The 22,997-nt window shown below is 40.2% G+C and overlaps 2 long non-coding RNA genes across 2 annotated transcripts; both read left to right on the top strand.

Moving 5' to 3' along the window:
• Window positions 1-16,086: 16,086 nt before the first annotated feature.
• LOC124273521 lies at window positions 16,087-16,958 on the top strand. Its single transcript, XR_006897671.1, has 2 exons — window positions 16,087-16,212; window positions 16,720-16,958. It is a non-coding gene; the product is annotated as an uncharacterized LOC124273521 (long non-coding RNA).
• Window positions 16,959-20,976: 4,018 nt separating this feature from the next.
• LOC124273520 lies at window positions 20,977-22,896 on the top strand. The gene is made up of 2 exons (XR_006897670.1): window positions 20,977-21,086; window positions 22,608-22,896. It is a non-coding gene; the product is annotated as an uncharacterized LOC124273520 (long non-coding RNA).
• The last annotated feature ends 101 nt before the right edge of the window (window positions 22,897-22,997 follow it).

The following is a 22,997-nucleotide window of genomic DNA, read 5'->3' as shown; positions in this document are numbered from 1 at the left end:
TACGGAATTTAACTTCCTGTGGTATCCATATCATTTTAACTGTAAGAGTCATCGAACTATGTAAGTCTACATAAACGACAAACACATAAATATATACATACCAAAACAATATATCAGCTATGAAAAAACTAGCAAGTAATTAAAAGGTAAATCAAAACTCTTTAGATGTCATTTTATTTTTCAAACGCACATTTTCGTTTGTTCTGAAAGGTTAACGTTATTGAAGACTTTCGACCACACACTATAGTTGAAATATATCTACTGTTTAGTTACACAGAGATATATGGTATTAAAGCAATAATTCGTCGTTGAATTCCTTATATTTTTTTCGCATTTGCCATGTAAATTTGTAAAAAAATTGTAGTAATGAGATAAATTGAAACGCTGCCCATGGACCTTAAAATTAATTCACAATATTGATTATCCCTTACCAAAGGAATAACGTACTTCGCAGTTGCATTTACTTTTCATCATGTAAAGGCAAGAAATGTCAGTTATATATGTGAATGTTCAAGCCAACAGGTGATTTGAATGTTTCATACATTGTGTGTCTTAGTACCTTAGTATCTAGTGTAACGGGACTTTGAACATTAGTAAATATCCTGAGTTAAATTCATCAATGCATGCTGTTGTTCATTAGAATTGGTCCGGTAATTAAGAGTACAGAAAGACTGCAAACTTGTATTCATCCAGTCTCCATCACAAAAATACCATATCTGCAAAACAATGTTTGCGCATGACGTCACTTCCGATGTCTGACTTTCACAAAATGGCGTATCCACTGTCAACAGTGTCTGATATGTTCTGGGGAAGATATACATACATAATAGTAATGGAAGTTTTGAGACTATGCATGCTTATTGTTATTTGTTTCTTATCCATCTGTGTTCAGTTGTAACCATAATTGTTTGAAATAAAGTCTGATCTCGTTGATGATGATTTTGTTCCTTCAGAACAGAAACTTTCGAAATTTTAATTATATTTCATCAAATCATTGTAATATATGTATTTTTTTCTAATTGATAAGTCACGCAGAAGATCCAGGTTCTATTCCTTGCATGGGTAAAATGTGTGAAGTCATTGTGTCCCCGCTGTGATATTGCAGGAATATTGTTAAAAGCGGCGTAAAGCCATATTGATAAGATAATGTTTCCAGTAAAGAAATTTCAAGGGATAGATTTCCCACAACAGGAGCAAAAGATACCCATGTCAAGTCGAAATGTGCATTGTGTACATTTACAAACAAGAGCCCCTTTTCTGAGCCACACGCTCGTTTGTCTACCTGATGTATTCCACCCTGCATGTTATTGGCAGAAAATATACACACGAATGACGAATTTGTGGAACGTGATTTTGCAACCGCAATCAAATACAATCGTAAGTTCACTTCGGGCAGTGGATAAAGCCTTATTTTACCTGGGCTCGATTTCTCGAAGGTGGAATTCACTGTCAGTGGTTTCAGTTCAGCGTTATACATTGTATTCTATCAACTATTTCATGTAGCTGAAAGCAACTTATGTACCTTTTGTCAATGTGAGGTTGAAACAATCTCCCACTTGTCTTAGTATTGTGAACATGTGCAAGCGCAACATGAAATAGGACCTACACCCATTGTGTTTGGAATGAGAACAAATGTATATACTGATGATGTGTTTGATTTAATATTGTTGTTAGCTAAATTCTCCATATATAAATGTAAGATTTAAAAACTACTCTTAGTTTTAAACATTTTGGATGTTATTTACAATATTTACATTATTTATTGAAAAGAATATATCCTAGAGTAAAAGTGAACAAGATAAGTTTATAAAATATGGATGTTATATTATGATTTTGCAAATTTTGAATGACTTTCTGAATTCCTTCTTCTTGTTCCCTAATGAAGAAAAAATATAGTCTGAATGAACGTGAACTTAGACAAACTTACTGTAATTGTTTGAAACGTGTAAGTGTGATTGGTGAGTGAACGTGTCCTGGGGTCATGTGTTGTTGTTTTGTGCTTTGTTAGAAAGAAATCCTGTTTTTCTGTTGTCAAAGTTTACTTGCCCTCGAGTCCCCTGGATCTATTGCCTTTTATTGTAACAGGGTAAACAGGAAATAAAAATTGTCAATTATAAAGAAAGAAAACAGTGTCAAACCCACCTGTGGTGTCCTCGATATGGACTGCTGGAATATTGCAAAAAAGCGACGACCATACCCACTCACTCACTCACTACGCCGTACGAGTAATATTTTCGAAATACTTCTAAATGTTTTTTATGGTGTTCTCGGACGTTTCGGATTAACATTTTGTGTCATTCATTTGCTTAACATTTACGCATTTTAACTCGGAATTATGGCTGTATTCCATTTTCTTCCTCACCAGTTGAACATAAAGCTGTTTAATAACATTCAGCTTTATTGCGTATGGTGTAATAACATCACGTGAAGGCGTGACGAGTTTTCGACAAGCTGCTCACTCGAATGAAGGCGTTGGATGCACATTGCAAATAATGTACACTGCTCTCTGGATCCTGACGCAAACCTGACGTACGTAGATTTATAATTGTTAACAGTAAGTCAGTCGGGTTTTAATACGCTGGCAGCAGTTTTCCAGCTGTATCGTGGTGGGGAACACCTGACATGGTCTTAACACATTGTATCCATGTGGGGAACCGAGCTCGGGCCTTTGACGTGATGAGCACACGCTTTTAAGACTCGGCTACCACTGTCCCTGTTAAAAAATCTAGCAAAGTCTACTCAGTTTATAGCTTTAACCCATTGAATTCCTTGAATATGTGACAGAATGTACAGATCCACTGTAACAGGACAAGAACAGTGCCGGTATTTTCGCCCAGTGATATTTCGCCAATATGTTTCTAAAACCTTTATGAATTGTATTTACATGTTATGTTCATCATGTTAGTACTCACCATTTTGAGGGAAACAAGCGCAATTTTCCTTGTGCAAATGTTAGGAAACCCGTTACAGAGGTGTTGCGGCCAATGCGACTCCGAGTAACGACCAGCAGTTTCTGCGCGTGATGTATTGGTTTTACAGGAGCCCACTATGTTTCTGATAAAGGATAATTCATTCCCTGCGTGCAGACACGTTGTGGGTATACTAAATCGTGTAGGTTACATGAAGACGGCCAAATAGTACGGTGAGACTCCAATGTATTGATATGGCAGATACCGTATCTCACGACGCAAAGCCTCAACGAGAACAAGAAACAACAACGAACGCTCTCGTGTGTATTTATTTTAAAGGTCACATGCAACATAAAACACAACTTTGCAGATTCTGATACCTTTCGGTATGGACTTACCGAAACAAATCATAAAAAAATGCAAATTCAACTTATAAAGTTAAAAAAATGACGCGATGAAAAAAAAAACCGCGCGAAATCAGAGTTCAAACGATTCACTAATTTTCCCCCGACTTTTCTGGGGAAAACTGGTTTCAACAGCTGGGCTGCGCTCATAGCACGTGCGCAGTGAAATAGGTTCGCGCAACTTGGAAGCGGGCTGTCCGGTGAATACTCGGTGAAGGCTTTGGTGTGAGCTATTTTCATAATGTTTTGTTGATATCTCACAGGCGCAAGCATTTTATATGTTATGACAGTAAATAAACTGTTTATATAATTTCATTTGTCTATTTCACCACACGTTCTTCTTACCGAGTCACTTTCTCAGTTCGATACTTAAAAACAATGTCATTATTTAGCGTTGACAGAATTTCTAACTGTGATATAGATATGTCGTTGTCACAGACAAAACTCAATGTCTTGTTTTATTGACACCTGTGTGTCTGCCTGCCTGTCTACTAATGACAATATTCAATACACAACTGCGATCACTGACCACATGCAATTTGAACTTAACACCAATCAGGCTATACACCATAAACAAAACGCATTGATTTATGGCCCGAGTTCGGTCTCTGTCACATTATGTAATTACACAGACAGGCAGGTGTGATACTTGAACACATGACATGTTATGATGTATGTTGATTGCAAAATGATATACACAAAAAATGAGCATGTATTTACAAAACCCAACATCTCTATATATACACACACAGGGCATCTGCAAATGAACCAGCCGTTACACTTGAGTGCACACTCACCCGCTCTGACTGGGTTCGGTATCCCGGCTGCTTCGTTTCTTTGGAATTAAACCCAAGTACACAATATTGCACTTTTGATTTGCGATTGTACGCTTATAATTTTGTTTATATGTTTTTTCATAACCAGTAATGTATATTATGTCATGAATAAGTGATAATTGTATTTTAGTTCTGTTTGATTTTTTTGTTGCATGTGACCTTTAAGTTATACCATTATACATTGTGTATAAGTAATACTGACTACACCCTTTTATGTGTGTCTTACTAGTTTCTCACAACTCTGTATAGAGTGGCTCATTGCATTTTCAAAAAATTATGTAATAAGCTAGCTGTCTCTCGAGCTTTTAAACGCATGCTAAATAAATGTGTCTAATGTCTGAAAGCAGAATTTCGAATGAGCGTCACACACGTGATAATGTGCGTTCGGACCGGGATAACTTTAGCGGGCATTTGTAGAATTCAAGTGGTGGACAAAAGAAATATAATATACTCTCCCCTAAAAGAAACGCATAGGTGCATTTTCACGAATTTAATCTGCTAACTTTAAAGTGAGATAACACATGTAATTCAGGATCAGTCGCAGTTCACAGTATAAAAAAATCATTTGTCTGTTAACATGCATAGCTTGTAAAACGTTGAAAAAGTGATGGTGACCGTTCCCAATTTGGGCGATGTCTTCATATCTGTGGTGGCCACCATGAGCCCCAAAAACTACTTTGTATCGTCTCGGCATGGTCAGAATAAGTCTTTGAATTTGTCCCTATGGAATTCTGGCCCATTCCTGTTGCAATTACTAAGACAGTTGATCTAACGGCTCGGGCCGAGGTCTTCCCACAAATGCTCGATGGGGTAGAGGTTGGGCGATTCGGAAGGTCGTGGAAGCACGGTCATGTTCTCATTCTGAAGATACCGAAAAGCAATTCCTCAGAACTACACCTGCATATTGCGAACCACTTCTTCTCATTTATGACGTCTAAAAAACGGTTTTTGGTTGACCCTAATGATGCAACCACGGGCAAGGTTAACATGAAACGTATCGTAAACATGCCCACACAATCACTATCTTATAATAAACGACTACCTCTCAACATTTTTATCATGTGAGCTAGCTTTTGTAAATCGAGAACATTAGACATACAATTTGTGTAATGTTTGTGTCGCTTTTCTTGTGGCATAATAGGCTGAACCGTAATGGATCGCCACAATGGTTATGCTTAGAAATGCAGTCTATTAAAATCTGTTGAAATGCAGTCTATTAAGAAATGTTAAAGAAATCGTGGTCACCTAGCCCAATCAGTGGGACACGCAACAAACTTCGTCGATGGCCCAAAGTATTAACAGGGCCTGTCGTGTAGAATCTCTCAGCAACAGTAGAAGTGTCAGCCACAAAATCAGTATGACACCGTCCACCCTCCAGAAAATCTTGTCGCTTTGGAACTAGCCACAGAATGTCCAGGTTACTGACAACAAACAAGGTTTACCCCAACTGCTTGTCTTACACAGTCCACGTCTAAGATATGAGGACGTGGGTGACAAGTATCCAGATTGAGATTAACAGTATCAACTACATGAGAATGGTGCAAACTGTAAATGTATTGTACATAAACAAATGGGCAGGGTTCAAAGCACGAGCTTGAACATGAACCTTGGAAAGTTATAAACTTTTGATATACAGTCAATTCCCGATGAGTCGAATGCCGGTGTCTCGAATATTATGCATAACACGAAGTACCTGTCGGTCCCGACCATTCCCTGCTATTTTTGTCATCATTTGATTTCCGGTTACACGAATTCGTCTCATAAATACACACGATGACTCGAAATTGAAATTTGGTCCCTTGAGATTCAAACAATAGTAATATTGTATACATAAGCCGAAGTCAGGCAATGAAAAGTTAATTGGTGATCCAACTACATGTAACTGATCCAATTAACAAACCAGCGCGGCACGCACCTTTCCGCTATTGTCGGGTGAGTTCAAAAGGAAGTTTAGTGATTTTACGGAAACCTGTCACAACGACGACTCGTCTGATGATGAAGACGAGACACACCCTGCCGTCAAATCCCCACCATCAGTATCGGAAGCGATAAAGTTCTGTGAAGGACTGGAGGAATTTCTCGAGTCGGTTCCAGGTACAAACAACGAACATTTTTCCCACTTGGCAAGCGTCCGTGAATTTGTGGATAAATGTATGGGAAATACATAGTACATAGTGTAACTGAAATATTACTATATTATGGTTAAAGAGAGCAGATATATATTTCCTTTAGATGAACATTTTATAAATATGTAGCTGATATAACAATAAGTGTGGTTAAGTCATCAGAGCAAACAGCAAAGGGCGACAATGGCTAGTGACTTCATGCAACAGCCATTCTCTCTCAACTCTGATCGATCAGGTACTGTAATTAATACGTTCTTTTGTAATTTGGTCGAATAAATACATAACTAAGACTGTTAGTGGTTGAACCCTCGGAGAGCGTTGAATTAGCGAAAAATATGGTCCTCCGAAGAGGGAATTAAGACCACATCATTTAATGTTTGTTGATCATGCTTCGCCAAAATTCGTCAACAGCCGAGGATATGTTGCGTTCCTTTCTGAGACAATACAAACTCCTCTTTCACTAAACCTGCCATGATGATGAAATGAAGCACTTTCAACATCATATATATATATGTTTCAAATTTATTAACTAACTGCTCCCTTCTCTACGAAATCTCAACTCTGCTAAATCTCTACTACTCTTCTGTTCCTCCAAAGTTCTTGGACTATTCAGTTACACCTATAAAGTACATTACAAGAAAAACAGTCAGGTGATCAGGATCATTATCGGTTGTTTCAGATCAGTGTACATCCTGGGCTATCATATTACCTAAAAAGTGGAGATGAGGAGTTGTTGTTTTAACAGTGTGTGGTAGTATTGAGATGTGGCTGTTTTGGGATGTGGAAGTTTTGGCATAGAACCGAGGGGATGATAGAAATCCGGATAGAGACCATACAGGTAGCAAAAGTAACGTAAGTCCCCATTGTCCCTAGCATGGTGATCTACCTTCAGTTGCTGGCGATCTATAGCCCGTTTTTATATTGTGTTGTTTTGAAATATTTTAGCATTTTACACTGAACTCAAACTAGTTTTTATTCATGTATGATAATCTTAATGATAATCGTTATGATGATAAAAAGTATATAATGGTCTATATATTTATTCTTAGTACATACTAGTACCTTTTTTGTCGTCGCGATATAGCAGAAATATTGCCGATGTGACGTAAAATTTTAAGTCACTCACTTGCACATTTTGTTTCCCGAAGTTTGTGATGCATTTATTGCAGATTTTGCGTTTTTGGTGAGTGCCAAGATATAAAGTCAAACAATATGGGGATCGTGAGGCTGGAACATAGCAAAACAAATTTGCTCGAGGTTGACAGATAATATGTAGAAAAACAAAACATAAAAACAGCTGCATTTGTATCATATTCTAGGTGATTCTACGTTTTGAATGCCACTCGTAGATATAGTATGACCAGAAATTATTGCGAATTTTAGGAATATGTTTCATTGGATTTCTAGTATAAACAACCTTGACCAGCTCTCAAGTGCTCCGTTTCATTCAAGAGAGACAACTCCGTTAATCCTTTTTCATTAGTTTGTGAAGAGTTATCCTCCTTTGTTTACTTGCTTGCAGACGACATTTTCAGTGATCCTTAGTATGGATGATTTAGAGAAGAAGAAGTTGATTTTAGGACATCAGATCAGCTAAAGTGATTTCAAGTAGAACAGGCATCCTTTTGTCCACTGTTTATCGTGTTTTGAAAAATATTGCAAATGGATATGGCGTTGAGCATCAGGGAGGCTCAGGTAGGCCCAGAAAAATTGACTGTCGTTGACAGGAGGCGGCTTGGGATTCGTGTTTCTAAAAACAAACGAAGGAGTTCAGAAAACGTACGGCTGCATGTGATTGATAGAGGAACTGTGGCTGTCTGTAAGGAGACAATTAGAACTCAGCTGCATGCAGTGGGTTGGCAGAAAAGTGGAGGAATTCCATCACCGATCATGAAACCTGAACAAAAGGAGCGAAGGTTGAACTGGTGCTTACAGCATAGAAATTTTAACTGGGACAATGTGATTTTCTCAGGTGAAAGTTTTCTGTGTCTGTTTCCTAATACACTGAAATTCTGGACCAAACAAACTGAAAAACCTTTGTATCAGCGCCCAAAGTACTGTCCAAAATTTAACGCCAGGGTTGGCATATTTGTGTTAGGGGCAACGCCCCTCTGTGTATTTGAAGGGAATATGAACAATGAGCGGTACACAGATATTCTCGAGGGACATTTACTGCCATCTGCTCACGTGTTCTATGGAAATGTTTGGATTTACCAGCAGGTCAACGACCCAAAACATCGTTCAAAGCATTCACAGGCCTGGTTTCGGACCCAAAATATGAGATTATTAGATTGGCCAAGCTATAGCCCTGACCTAAATCCAATGGAAAATGTTTGGGGACTAATGACGGAAAGTGTCAATAAGCAAAATCTGACAAATACTGCTGAAATGAAAGAAGAGGTGGTCCGATATTAGGACAGCATGGACCACGACTTTCTAAATTCTTTGATCAGTAGTATGCCCCGCCGCATTGAAGCCTGCATTGCTGCCCATAGTGACTTGACAAACTACTAGCTGTTCACCTGTCTTTGAATCTGGAGTTATGTTCTGCTAATATTCACATTTAATATGGGAGTAATGAGTGAAAAAAAGAAAAAAAATTACAATCTTAAATTCTCAATAATTTCTGGTTGTACTGTATACCCATTAGAACACCACACCATCCCTAACTCTACACGCATTAGTGTGTTAGATATATCCGTTAGAATCTCCCCTCTGTATATGTTTACGTATCAAAACCTCAACAGATATTTGCCAGAAAAAACATGATACAGAAGACAGTTGGAGATCTTATATTATATAATCAGGACGAATATCATTTTTCATCATATAGCTAAGAGCACCCTTGATACTACGGTTGTTATATTTTCCATAAGTATTTATCAATATGAAGGCAGCCAAATTCATCTGGTGTCCGCACATCGTGCCAACGCACCTGGGTACTACTTTTAAGCAAAATTTGTTAATTCTTTCTTGAGTTATCGCGCTAACAATTTTATATTTACAAAACCCTCAGAATTTGTTGCAAGGTATTTCAAGGTAACTAAATTCAACTGGTGTTGGTGAATCTCGCCACGACACCTTGGTACCAAATTTGAACAAAATCCCCAATAAACTTATATGATGTTTGAAATGCGTCGCGTATTAGACGAACACACGCGTATTTACGAATGATTAAAACTGTTGTGACAATTTACGTAAATATGTATTACATTTTACCGCAACTAAAATTATTTCAATTTTCGCTAATTTGCATCACAATTTGAGTATTACAATTTACGTCAAATTTTATTACACTTTACGTATTTATTACAATTTACGTCAAAGGTTATTACAATTTGCTGCAAGTATTACAATTTACGTTTTATTACAAGTTACGTCGTAACAAAAGGGCCTTCTTGAGTTAAAATGCAGTAAATTAGAAAAAACAACAACATGCGACCCCTGAAGACCCCATAATAACAGTGTTAGAATCGACGAGTCGCATCTCTTGCCATAAAGAACTTGCCAATCCATAACAAAGTCTTCTCTTCCTGAAAACAGCACAGGTACAGTTCAAGTTCATTTAAGAAACATGGAGCAGGGCGGTCAAAAAACCCACTTACATAATTTTCCCAAAAATGTTGGATTTTCTTCTTTTTCAGAAAAAAATTAACGTCTGCTTTCACAGGAAAGGAGATGATTATTTGAATCGGAATTTATAGAGGATACTAAACGACTTACCGTGCAATACCATTTTTTAAACGAGTTTATGATTTGATACTAAATCTTTCACGAGTTTGATAAAAATGCTATTTCAGTATTCTGTTTATTACTCTCAACATAAGTTGATAGAAACTGCCTACAGTGTGATGATTCTCACATCAATTTTCTGCGAGTCAAGCAAGCCCTAATGCCATTGCGACAGAGGCATTAGTATTGTGACGTCTTAACTGTAACTATTATGACGTCATATGTCGAGCGGTATTACACTGGTGTAATATTGCCATTAAAATATTATACTGCAGTATCTTCCACGGGCGAGTAATAAAAAGTGTTATTAATGTTGTTCCTGTATGTATTTCTTGTGTGACACTATGATCTCCATGTTTTCGTGTATGAAACTGGCGTTACTATAGACAAGCCCCATAATGGTTTGGTTTGGTTTGTTGTTTTACGCCGCACTCAGCAATATTCCAGCTGTATGACGGCGGTCTGTAAATAATCGAGTCTGGACCAAACAATCCAGTGATCAACAGCATGAACATCGATCTACGCCGTTAGGATACGATGACTTGTCAACCAAGTCAGCGAGCCTGACCACCCGATCCCGTTAGACGCCTCTTACGACAAGCATGGGTTACTGAAGATCAATTCTAATCCGGACCATCAGGGTTGCTCAGCATGTTACACCTAGACCTAATCGGGCAAACCAGGATTCCAATCTATACTCCCCATCAAAAGTGTAGACTCATTAGTGTAAATGTAGCCACGTACTTCAGTCAACTGTTCTGAACTAGATTTTGTAAAATATTCCATACAGTTTAGAGGTACTGTTTATACATGAGCTGATGTATTGTAAAATTAATTCGTGACGTTGAAAAGGTTATTGTCATGTGTTCAATAAAATGGGTGAAACTCGGTGAAAAATAGACGATTTTTATCCAACCTTTACACCTAAACGCAGCTGTTCACATGCACGATATTTGCACATGCTTTTCAGCAGTTTGATGCATGATCCTCGTGCAATTAATGTGCATACGTTTTGCAGGTTTTTCCCAATTTATTGGAAAAATTCATCTTCTTTGTAACCATATGTACATACATAACATATAGTGAATGATTTAAGCGAGGTTAAACTTTTGATGGGTAAAAATTCTTCAAAGGCTTTTAGAAGTTGGTGTAGTAATACAAGACAAATCTTATGGATTATCCACCTGACGAAGGGCAAGAACAAAGCCCAGAAACGTTGTGTAAAATAAATCAAGAAGTTGTTATCCATAAGATAAGATCTTGTATTTTGATGGGTAGTATATAATCACAACGTAACAGCAACACGATGAATGTTAACTGTTAGTGAGAGGCTGTTCGGTATTAATTTCACTGTGAAATATTAACTTTCCATTTTTCTTCACAAATTATATATTTATGATTAACGGAATTGCATGTTAATTTAATGCTTCAATTCTTCGTGTAAAGTTCATGGACAATTTATTCTTTTCGAATTTAAAAGCACTTTAACAGGAGGGTTGCTTGTGTTGACGTTCTGTAATGAAACAAAAGAAAACAGAAGAATTATATTTATCACCAAGATACCTGACGGCGGCAAGCAGTCTTGACATGTTCTAAATACACCGCTCAGGTCCACATAAGTTTAACACTGGTCGCGGAGACTAGATGTGTCGACGAGCTCGGCTCCTGTCCTTTCTGTTCATCAAGCATTGAATGGGTACCCGTTAGGATACGATGGTACAGCTGCTGTTAATTGCCAGCTCCTCACATGTAAACTGGGGTGTATAACCGAGAAGTGCAACCGAGTGCACACTGGGCTCTTGACCAAGATACAGAGAATCTCAGCCGAATGTCTTTTGATGTCAAACATATCACCACGAGTTGATAAAGTTACAAATATCCGAGGAATGCCGGGAATATATTTAATTTTATCAACGTGTGTTGATATATTTGATATCAGAAGACACGAGAGTGAAATTGTATTTATCATCAAAAATCACTCTTCATTAGTTTCCAGTGAAAAATTTACATCTCTGAACACTGTACTGGCATTATACTTGCAGTGCGGAGATGGCATAGCGTTGTGACGTCATCAAGTTCATGACGTCATAGCATTGTCGGGGCATTGAACAAAATCTACCGTCAAAATTATATCTCCCATGAGATATCGTTTGATCTCACACAAGCAATATCTCATGTGGAACACAGTTTTGGATGATAAAAATCATATTTATGCATTCTGTAGGTTTCGCTGTCCAGATCCACACGTACACACACAACACACATATTGTGACACACACACACAAACAGACATCCTGGTCCAGTTTTCATGCTTTTCGAAAAGAACATTGAAACTATTCGCACATCTTGTCCTTCAATTTGGATTCAAATACTTACAAGACACTCAGTTTCCAATGTCAGAGTGAATGCAACAGGCTGCTTCCGGCAGGGGCCCACAGATTTGTACCGTGAGACCCCTACACTGGACCATGGAGGTGTCAATGCAAGTCCCAGGGAGGGACAGGCATTCCTCAGTGTCTGGAACTAGAGGACACGACAGTGGTAACCATGGATATTACAGACAACAATTAATTCCCTGGAGCCATGCTTATCGTTTGTTAGTTTGTTTCACATGGTATTCTGCAGTGCTCAAATATACAGCCCTTTCTACATCTAGAAGAAATCTGTGCTAAAAAGAGCAGAGTCGATTGTACAATTGTGACTATATCATGAGTATATATTTGTTTCAGTAGTACTACAGCTGTACGATGTTGTTTGTAAACAAATCGAATTTTCGACATTAACACTCAACCCCAAAATTGTATGGAAACAGCGCAAAACGCATTCGACTGTGTTGATTTTATGATTTTTTTCGGCGTTATACATGCAGTCCGTTATAGAAAAAAAGAAAAGAATGATATCATAAGCAACAGCCAACATAACACGGTGTGTGTGTGTGTGTGTGGGGGTAGCCTAGTGGTTAAAGCCTTCGTTCTTTACGCTGAAGACCCGGGTTCGATTCCCCACATGGGCACAATGTGTAACCCGCCGTAATATTGTTGAAGCATTCCTAATGGCGGCGTAAAACCATACGCACTCACTCACTCACACAATACGACGAGGTACACATTCGACCCGCCACTGACCCAGGTCACGGGATTCTCTAAGTCTTCCACACCATAATTATTACTTGCTTGGGCGGTAAAATGGTCAGAAAACGCCCAACTAATATTTTTTTGTAATTGTTAAGCGGCGATCGCATTCACCCATGGTTAATAATTTATATATGTTTGAACACAATACATTTAATTGTTTTTATCAGTAAGACTTAATAAGAATAGTCTGTTAGTGTTCATTTATCACTTCTGCACCTGTTGCACTGGTGAGGCGTTAATAACCCTCGTCATGTCTCCCTCCGCTGATACCAGTAGCAGATTTATGCCCCAGAAGAGAGCACTGTCCAAAATGTATAGATCCTTAATGTCTATGTATGAACTGATATGTACATTTGAGCAAAAACAATCCATTGCAAAATAAACTCACTTAGTCGACGTGAAGAAAACCCATCAGCGCAGATCCCGGTACAAACAACAATCAACACTAAAGTTGACACTGATACCATCTTGCACGCAGTACAACACAATGGCCGACAGCAATGGAGCCTAATCAGATAAGACCCTCTCAAAAGAACACACGAAGACACTTGGTTGTCAGATATAAGCTGCCTGTTCTAATTCATTCCACATGTGAAAACCTTTTCACAATATTGAAGGAGATTTAAATGTTGAATAGAATTTGAACCAGTGACACCATGAGCTACATGTATACACATACAAATATGTAACGCAACACCTATGATGTTAACTCCATGTAGCCATTTATATTCCTATTATAATTATTTTTGTTAGTATGATTATTCTTACCTGATGCAATTTAGAAATGATCGTGCTACGAATGGCGAGCATTACATGCAATACGTGTACCGTCATTAAGCTACTATCAAGTTTCAGTAAACTGTTCATACAGCTCGATAACTTGGAAAGTCAATTAACTTGTTGATAAGCATATATGGGGCCACATCAAATGACAAAAGTTCAGAGATGGCAAGTTATTGCTATGCGGAATGCTTGTCTATTATGTCATTGAGGGCAATTGGAAAAGATGTTAGTTCTCACCCTTCGACTACGGGGGGGCGGTGGGGTAGCCTAGTGGTTAAAGCGTTGGCTCGTCACGCCGAAGACCCGGGTTCGAATCCCCACATGGGTACAATGTGTGAAGCCCATTTCTGGTGTCCCCCGCCGTGATGTTGCTGGAATATTGCTAAAAGCGGCGTAAAAACCAAACTCAGTCAGCCAGTCGACTACCGACCGTCAGGCCAGAAAACATCAGCAAACTTATAAACGTCAGCATTCTGATGGACCGCGAGTGACAGCATGTTATGGAGGATGCACCCGTTCTCAAAGTAGTTCATATCAAGTGGCGTGTTCAAAACAGCGGAGCTCCACATCGTCGTTTATCCAACAGAACGTTCCAAAATCGCCTAAAATCGGGCGGGTATAGCGGCAGACGACCTATCAGACGTCCGTTGTTATCTCCAGAGCACAAAGCATCACGGCCATCTTTGGGTCAATCTCGACGTCAGTGTAATTTGACGTCAGGGGAAGGGTGCACAGGTTGGACGAAAGTCGGTTTCTTTCGTACACAGCTATAATGGCCGACCTGGTAGTTGGGGAAACGCTGTATCTGCACAACGGAATATCTTGGAGCAAGTGCCGTTTGGTGGGGGTTCATTGATGGTGTAAGGGATTCTCACATTACTGTTAACTTGACCTTGTGAGGATCAGACAAAATCTGAATGGACAACGGCTCATCAATGACGTCACAAACAGGCCTGTTGTACCACATTTGGATGTTTATCCTCTGAACGCAAGTTCAGCCAAGGTACGATAATCCTGGGTCACATCGTCTTACGTCAAGAGACGGTAACAACTCGACCGTTCTGGCCGGGGAGTCTGTATCTCAATCCTATAGAACATATGTGAGACATTATGGGTCGCACAATACGCCAGAGAGATCCTCCAGTACAGCATCTTGATGCATTGCGACAAGCCCATACTGGTCGTACGTGGTGATCAGTCTCGCTGACTTGGTTGATGTGTGACATCTTATCTCAGTGGCTTAGCTATATGCTCATGATGTCAATCACTGGATTGTCTGGTCCCGATTCAATCTTTCACAAACTGTCGACATACAGTTGGAATATTGCGAGGTTAAACAAACAGACCAAGTAGTATGGTCAAGGTTCATCATGGATTAGCCCAAGGTCAGTAAAGGAGATCAAAGAGCATTTGCGGTGATAAAAATTATAATAATAATAATAATAATAATATTAGAGATCATTTGTAATGACTCCACAACACTTGGCCATGATCTAAGCGCAAACACAAGACAGTCAATAGCGAAGAAAAAAGAAATTTCTTTAGATGAGATTTAACACAATTCATCAGTAATTAATTCGGTAATTCATCACTGTAAACATTTCTTGTACGATGGCATGCAACAAACAAATCAACTGGTTTTCCTACAGATTTCCGTTTGTCGTTTAGCATGCATCAACAGAATCACCTGTCCAAACTACGGGGTTCCCATATACGCCTTTTACGACAAGCATGTGTTGTGAAAATCAAATCTAAACCGGATCAAGGTTCTGTGAAGACTGACTGACTGAGTTTGGTTTTACGCCGCTTTTAGCATTATTCCAGCAACATCACGGCGGGGGACACCAGAAATGGGCTTCACACATTGTACCCATGTGGGGATTCGAACCCGGGTCTTCGGCGTGACGGGTAGCTTTAACCACTAGGCTACCCCACCGCCCGTTCTGTGAAGAAGGTCCTCTGGAAATCTCAATTTTATTGTAACGGTTTCATCTCCATCCGTCATTCATCGTTTCTTCACTGTCTATCCCACATGACACACTTTTCACTATGGAGTATGGATCCAGCTGTAATATTGTTGTATTGTCGCACGTGATGATCCAAAAGAAAGACATCGATTAAAACGACCGTCGTATCGCCTGGTTCTTGAAGGAGTGTCGTCAGATACGAGATTAGAGCCAAGACAACATACATAGACACAAGCATGGCGTTTTCAACCACCTATGGAGCTGTCCTTCTATATTTTTGTATGACACTGTACTTTTCCCTGGTTACAAGTTACACACAATGTAAGTAACTCCATATTCTTCAATAATCTTTACACGTACATGTATATGGAAACCTTTGTCAAGAAGTCATCACGTAAAACAAATTTGTAACGCTAAAAACTAAAAATGACAAGCACACGACCAAAGTTTCGATTGGGAATTTTATACTTAGTACAGAGGAAAAGTCAAACATCGCAGCGGAATGCATCACTGGGACTAGTCTTTTGGTCCTGTTTCAAATACGGTTTCATTTGGTTTAGCAAAATTGAATCATATACATATACATTTATTAGAATATACTTTTGCTTCTTGGTGAAAGGGGGCGGTGGGGTAGCCTAGTGGCCTAGAGCGTTCGCTCGTCACGCCAAAGACCCGGGTTCGATTCCCCACATGGGCACAATGTGTGAGGCCCATTTCTGGTGTCCCCCGCCGTGATATTGCGGGAATATTGCTAAAAGCGGCGTAAAACTACACTCACTCACTCACTCAGCGGACGGTTGAAGTTGATGTTCGAATCCCATGTTCCAGACGTGACCACTGATGCATGTAAAGCTCTCAATGGAAACTGTGTGGACAGTCGGTTGGTCAGATGTGCCGGACTGGACTTTAACATCTGTGGGTCTGAACCGTATGCTGCTTGCTGCCCAGGAATAGCCATTGGCTAGCGGGATACATCAGAATGATGCGAACTCTTGTCTTTCCTGCTGAGTAGATGTGGTTATCATCATAATGATGTATGGAGTCAAACAATAAAGTATACATTCTCCTGCTAATGTTGTAACTTCATTGCCTAATCCGGGCTAGAATATTAATATTATACAGATGTCTTGTTTTGTGTATTCTGTTACGCCGCACAATTACAATATTAGACCCATGAATGTCCGGGATAGAAATGGTCTTCAGTAGCCTATGCTTGTCGTAAGGTGCCACTGTTGGGTGGCTACTCTCGTTGACCTTGTTGATGCAAGTCATCATACCCTAAATACGTGGGTCGGTGCTCATGATGTTAAGGGGCGGTGGGGTAGCCTAGTGGGTGAAGCGTTGGCTCGTCACGCCGAAGGCCCGGGTTCCATTCCCCACATGGGCACAATGTGTGAAGCCCATTTCTGGTGTCCCCCGCCGTGATATTGCTGGAATATTGCTAGAAGCGGCGTAAAACAATACTGACTGACTGACTTTGTTGATACAAATCATCATACCCTAAATACGTGGGTCGGCGATCATGACGTCAATCAATTTTGTCTGGTCAAGACTCGATTATTTACAGATCGCCGTCATATTACTGGAATATTATTTAACAACAAACAGACAGTTCTAAATTCTTCAATACCATCGGATATTGATCAACATGTCAAAATGAGAAATTGGTCGTTTTGTGTTATTCACAAAACTCCATTGTTTTCCCTCAAACCAAGCTAAATCCGGGTAGAATAGATCTTCAGCAACCCATGTGCTTGCCATAAAAGGCGACTATGCTTGTCGTAAGAGGCGACTAACGGGATCGGGTGGTCAGTTTCGCTGACTTGGTTGACTCATGTCATCGGTTCCCAATTGTGTAGATCGGTGCTCATGCTGTTGATCACTGGATTGTCTGGTCCAGACTCGAGTATTTACAGACCGCCTCCATAGCTGGAATATTGCTGAGTGCGGCGTAAAACTAAACTCACTCACTCACTCAAACCAAGCTTTTCTGCAATGGAGAAGTCTTAAATGATAGTCTAGGTTTCCTTCTGGTTCAGGATCACAGGTTCTGAATCTTCCTGTTTAAATGAAGCTATATATTTCTGTCAAAATTCATATATATTCTAGTCACGATATGGCTGAAATATTTCCGATGTGACTTTACACCTTAACTCACTCACTCACTCATACATATTCAAAGACTAAGCGTTAACCTAGTGATTAAACGAAAATCATATACGTGACGGCGGCATCGGCATGGCAAATGCCACAACTTCTCAGTTACATGTGGGAGGTATGACCATAACGAGGTAGGCACTGAACTGAAGTCCATGAATGAGTGAGTGAGTGAGTGAGGTGACATCATACGTAATCAGAACGTTTTGGGAACTTTAAAAAGGACCGATTTTGAATGAATGTGTGGGATTACTACGGTGTAAACAAATGAGAGCAAACTGATTCATTCTGATTCTTCAGTAAAGTGGACCAGGGTGCCGTTCCACTAACCGATCTTAGCCCTATGCCAATCGTAAACCCCTAAAATCCCAATCTTAGCTTGACGTTACGATCGGCATGCCGTTCCACTAACCAATCTTACCTAAGTCAATCGTAAAGTTAAGATTCAAAGTCTAAGTTGCTCATGACCAACTTAGGATAGCTAAAATCAATCGCAGAGAAACCAAAATGGTGGCTTTCCTATTCTATGTGAAAAATAAGAGCGAGCATTTCACCGTGAGCGTCCCATAAAGTCCCCCATGAAATGAATTTGTATATTTCTGTGATGTAAACAAACACTGCACTGAAGCCTTACAAATGTCAGGCCAGTCTGACCACTGTCGTCATAGGAACACAACCGAGCGAGTCGGTGTAACACATTTGTACAACAATATTGCAACGTCATGGTTAAGAATAGGGACAGCTGTGAAGTGAACAATGTTCTGAAGCAAAAAGATACAAATATGTTTGATTTCACTGCACATATTTGGTGGGGGATTCTAAAGGCAGGTCGCGTGTTATTCAAGACCACTGACAGATTCAACATACGTTATAGCCTCGTCACGCCTTGTTTATTCTGATTGACAAGGTTCAGGCACATATTAAAAGCTCTGACACAACTGACATTTTTAAAGTCCAGACTTAAAACCTGTTCTCAGTATATTACTTATAATCTCAGCTGTAAATATTCTCGTGTAAATTATCTGTACACAGCGCTTTGAGCATGCCCAAGGATGTGGAATAGGCGCACTATAAATATGCATTTATTATTATTATATTATGCTTGATACCCAGCGTTCTCGCGCACTTGCACCTGAAACCAAGGTGCTCACTACCCTAATATTTTGCTCTAGGTTTTTTCTCCACGTTTACACGGGGTTTGAAAAATACCCATGAAGGCCCGGGTTAGAATATTGAACTTCAATAACCCATGCCTGTCGTAAGAGGCCACTAACGGGATCGGGTTGTCAGGCTCGCTGATTTGGTTGACACATGTCATCGGTTCCCAACTGCGCAGATCGATGCGCATGCTGTTGATCACTGGATTGTCTGGTCCAGACTCGATTATTTATAACTAAGATACATAGCGTTCACTAACATGAACGCTCATGTTAGTGAACGCTATGTATCTTGGCTAGATTATTTACAGACCGCCGCCATATACTATTGCACTATTGCTGAGTGCGGCGTAAATCTAAACTCACTCACTCACTCAGTTGGTTCGTAAACTACTTTCTATCATTTGCTAGACTATGCAAAGGGAGATAACTCGTGCCTCGCTTTCCTGTATCTCTCGCACGAAAGAGTCTCGATCTAAGCTTGGATCGGATCGTAAGATCGGGACCGGCTACGATCGGCCTAAGATCGGCTAGTGGAACGGGTGTAACTTTTAGCTAAGACGATTGTAAAATTGGCGTAACTTGCTAAGATTGATCTTAGATAAGATCGGTTAGTGGAACGGCACCCAGGGTGTTGTTGTACAAAACAACCTTTGCGCTACGTGAGTGAGTGAGTGAGTTTGATTTTACGCCACTTTTAGCAATATCCCAGCAATATCACGACACCAGGAATTGACTTCACACGTTGTACCCATGTGGGGAAGTGAAAGCTTTAACCTCTAGGATAAAGCAGCCGCACATACACATACACACGCATGCACGTCGTCATATGAGCGAAATATTCTCAAGCACGACGTTAAACTCAATTCCTCCACCACCACTTGTCTTAAAATGAGACGAGTTGGCGTGGTTGAGTGTATGTCATCATAACCCGGCGGCGTGGTTTGTTGCTCATGAAAACAATCACTCGTTTGTCAGGTCTCGGCTCCATTGTTGACGAGCCTCGGTAAAATAACTGCAATATTTTGCTGCAGCGTTAAACATCACAACAGCGAAACTTAAACATGACGGTGGTGGCCTAGTGGTGATAGTGTTTGCCCATCAGGCCTGCCACGGGGAAACTATGAATGTGTCCAGTGTCGTTGTGTTCGTCGTGATATCTCAAATATTGTTATTTTATATATAAAACATAGTATGTATTCATCTAAAATATTAAGCATGTTATAACTTGGCTAACTTCTCAGTTTAATAAATTGCGTGTATGAAGCTTCTTTGTACATCACTGTCCCAAATTGAGAGAACAAAACGGACCAAAGCACATATTTTGTGTCTAATCTAGTTGACACATATCACTATCAAATCCCGGTTTAATCAGGCTTATCAGAGTCACTCCTTCACAGTAGGGACCCTTGGTAAACACTAACCTACATTTTACATGTTTGCTTGTCAAAACATATATATATCGTTGTAACTTCAACCCTTAACAGTACGTCAGCGTTTAACTGTTTAACCAATGACAATATTCATGACTGACTGACTGAGTTTGGTTTTACGCCGCTTTTAGCAATACTCAAGCAACATCACGGCGGGGGACACCAGAAATGGGCTTCACACATTGTGCCCATGTGGGGATTCGAACCCGGGTATTCGGCGTGACGAGCCAACGCTTTAACCATTAGGCTACCCCACCGCCCCATAATTCATGAAGAGTCCATAATGTGCAATTATGCTGTCGCTAAAATTCGTGAGATGACCCCTTGTAAGAGTGATAAATAAAGGTGTGGACTTGGCTGACGTTAATGATTCAACGTTCCTGGAAAATGAAGGCTGTGCTGGGACTTTTAGTGGCTTTAGTTCTGTGTGGAGTTATTCACGGATCGGGTGAGCATTTCAATATCATCGGTATTAAGAATAGTATACATGAAGAACAATCATAATTTGAACCCGCATTGCCTTATAATCTTACTTTGAGAATATAGTTAAGTGAGTGAGGGAGTGAGTTTAGTTTTACGCCGCCTTTAGCAACATTCCAGCACGGCGAGGACATCAGAAATAATTTTTAATAATAAGACATCAGAAATAATTTTTAGAGAGAGAGAGAGAGAGAGAGATCCACAACACCTTCTACTTCTGGCGAAATAATTCACGAATATCTAACGACCGACACTTTCAATTCCAGTTAACCCAAAATTGAGAGTATTTAGGACATCAGTCGTGAATAATGTGTTTTCAATTATAGTTATCCAGGTAAGTATTTTGACAGCATAGTATTAACAGCTCACAGAGTCTATCTATATGCATGAGTGAGTGACAGAAGGGGGCGACATTCACAAATTTATGATACCTCACTGAATACTTACTTTTCATATTTTTATCTAACTATTCTTAATACTCCTCAACTGGCAATATACGTTTTCACTAAGGACTGTAATTATACGACCGTGGAACACACTTAGCGGTGATAAACATTGTGAGGAAGATTCACGCCGTCAGGGGACACTGACACAATGTCATCCGAGTCTCAGAGTCTGAACCCCCGATTCACTAAGTTACCCGTGACTACCAGGATAGATTGCTGCAGTTCCAACCTGAAACCCAGGCAGTTTACCCATGCTGTGACTAAACACCCTCGGTTTGTTCTTGTTCCAAAGGACCGCCTCCGTGGTGTTGTGGTTAGAGCGTCCGCCCGGAGAGCGGAAGGTCGCGGGTTCGATCCCCGATCGCGTCATACCAAAAGACGTTAAAATATGGTATTCGTTGGTTCCTGCCTGGCGCTCGGCATTAATGGGTACAAGGACTGGTCGGCTCGGAGTCAGTATAATGATTCTGAGTGGGGTATTCATGCTTCACTGCGGCATGGTATCTCAGTGGGCCAGCACTATAAAACCAGCTTAAGTCTGGGCTAGTACAAGCAGCCGCACATACACATACACACGCATGCACGTCGTCATATGAACGAAATATTCTCAAGCACGACGTTAAACCCAATTTCACCTCACCTCATGTTCCAAAGACACCTGTCTAAAACCTATGATTGTAAGCCGAATCACAGATGTTGCCGTCTTACGTTTCTAAGTTTGCCACACCCATGTGTTTACCGAAGTGATAACTGTCTAGAACCTGCATCACTTAACGATTTGCATCACGTTAGGCTGAAACGACGACATGTAATTGAAGAACACTTTAAGATTCAATTCCATCGATTCACCCACCTAGCCTAGTGGTTAAAACGTCCGCTCGTCACGCCAAAGACCTGGGTTCGATTCCCCACATGGGTACAATGAGCGAAGTCCATTTCTGGTGTACCCCGCAGTGATATTGCTGGAATATTTACTAAAGGTGGCGTAAAAGTTAACTCTATGACTCGCTCACTCATTGGTCAACTCCGTCTATAATTCACAGCAATCCGTGCGTCCACGTGCGAGGGTCTGGGTGGCTACTGCTCTGATGCAACAAGGACTCTGTGCCGGTTTTTTGGCCCCGTAGGGTCATGCGACGGGAACCTGATGGTGTGCTGCCTGAACCACCCAATTGACGTCGTCGGGCCCCTTGGAAAGTGAAGACCGTGACACGTTTCCCCTAGCAACGTTACAACGCAAAGGCTGATTCTGTGTGAACATCAGTGTTTCTCGAAAATATATGTACCAGGGGTATTAAACTAAGTGCCTGTTTGAAAACAGGGCAATATTAACCTTCATCGTAATCATTTATGGGCGGTGGGGCAGCTAGTGGTTAAAGCGTTCGCTCGTCACGCCGAAGACCCGGGTTCGAATCCCCACATGGGTACAATGA

This window comes from Haliotis rubra, unplaced genomic scaffold, assembly GCF_003918875.1.
Source record: "Haliotis rubra isolate DU_JTF1 unplaced genomic scaffold, ASM391887v1 Scf181, whole genome shotgun sequence".
Lineage (NCBI taxonomy): Eukaryota > Metazoa > Mollusca > Gastropoda > Lepetellida > Haliotidae > Haliotis > Haliotis rubra.
Note: the sequence above shows the minus strand (reverse complement) of the source record. Positions and strands in the feature narration are given on the sequence as shown.